We start from the raw sequence: 1813 nt of genomic DNA, 5'->3' as shown, positions 1-1813 counted from the left end.
GAGGTCAAGTATACCCTCTTGGAAAGGACGTGTTCCTCCCTAACTTGGGTAGCTCAAAAGTGAACGCATTACGTCTTGTCCTACATAAATTACCTCATATCTAGGATGGATTCTTTGAAGTACATCTTTCAGAAGCCAATGTCAACCGGCAGACTTGTGAAATGGCAAATTTTGCTCACAAAATTTGACATTATATATGTCACTCAAACTGCAATGAAAGCTCAAGCTTTGGCAGACCACGTTGAAAAGAATCCAGTCGATGGTAACTATGAACCATTGGATACATATTTTCCAGATGAAGCGATTAACACAATCGAGGAAGTAGGTTCAGATGGAAATCAGGCCTGTCAATTGTATTTTGATGGAGCAATCAACGAAAAAGGCACAGGGATTGGGGAAATTCTAATATCGCCCACAGGGGAATATTACCCTACAACAGATCGACTTCGTTTCTTTTGTACAAATAATATGACTGAGTATGAAGCTTGCATCATGGGTCTAAATATGGCAATACATTTGGGTGTGCAAGAATTGATTATGTTTGGAGATTCTAATTTGCTTATTCGACAAGCCCAAGGTGAATAGAAAACTCGAGACCTCAAGCTTCTTCCATACATACTATGTGTCGAAGATCTTTGAAAAAGGTTCAGGTCCATCGAGTTTAGATTCATACCCAAATTTCATAATGAATTGGACGATGCCTTCACTACTTTGGCCTCAATGCTTCCGAATCTTGGAAAGACTTACATCACTCCATTGGAGATTAAAGTTCGGGACCGACATGGCTATTGTAATACAGTTGAAGCAGAACCACATGGTGAGTCATGATACTCAGATATCAAGAAATTTTTAAAGACAGAGAGATGCCTCGAACATGCTAATGGAAGCTAAAAATGAACTATTAAACGTCTGGCTAATTGTCTCCTTTTGAGCGGGGAAGTTTTATATAAACGAACTTTGGATTTGAACTTATTAAGATGTGTGGGTGCTGAAGAAACTGAGAAGATCATAAATAAAGTACACGTTGGGGTATGTGGACCACACATGAATGGATATGTCCTTGCAAAAAAAATACTCAAGGCAGGGTATTATTGGCTTGCCATGGAACAAGATTTATTTTGCTTTGTGAAAAAATGTCATTAATGTCAAATTCATGGTGATCTCATTCAATCACCTCATTCAGAGTTGCACCCCATGGACGGCCCTTGTCCCTTTGTTGCATTGGGGAATGGATGTCATCGGACCAATTGAGCCAAAAACCTCTATTGGACATGGAAATATTTTGGTCACAATTGATTACTTTACCAAATAGCTGGAGGCGATCATTTTCAAAGCAGAAACTAAGAAGGCGGTCGTGGATTTTGTCCATTCAAACATCATTTGTAAATTTGGTATGCCAAGAGCTATCATCATAGATAATGTTGCAAACCTTAATAGCAATCTGATGAAGGAGGTATGTAAGCAGTTCAAAATTGTGCACCACAATTCTACTCCGTGCCTACCAAAAGCTAATTGTGTTGTGGAGGAAGCTACATGAATAGAAAAAAAATTCTCAGAAGGATGGTTCAAGGCACCAGACAATGGCATGAGAATCTACCATTTGCACTTTTAGGATATCACACAACAGTGCGCACCTCGATTGGTGCAACTCCTTATTTGCTGGTGTATCGGACTGAGGCTGTGATTTCGGTGGAAGTGCAATTCCATCTATTCGAATCATTGTTAAGGCTGAAACTGAAGATACTGATTGGGTCAAAACCCGACTAGAGTAGCTTACATTAATAGATGAGAAACGATTGACGATCATCTGTTT

General features: G+C 39.4%; 1 pseudogene; it reads left to right on the top strand.

Moving 5' to 3' along the window:
• Positions 1-405: 405 nt before the first annotated feature.
• Positions 406-1578, top strand: LOC138340734 (uncharacterized; annotated as a pseudogene).
• Positions 1579-1813: the final 235 nt, after the last annotated feature.

Source organism: Solanum lycopersicum, chromosome 12, assembly GCF_036512215.1.
Source record: "Solanum lycopersicum chromosome 12, SLM_r2.1".
Taxonomy (NCBI): domain Eukaryota; kingdom Viridiplantae; phylum Streptophyta; class Magnoliopsida; order Solanales; family Solanaceae; genus Solanum; species Solanum lycopersicum.
Note: the sequence above shows the minus strand (reverse complement) of the source record. Positions and strands in the feature narration are given on the sequence as shown.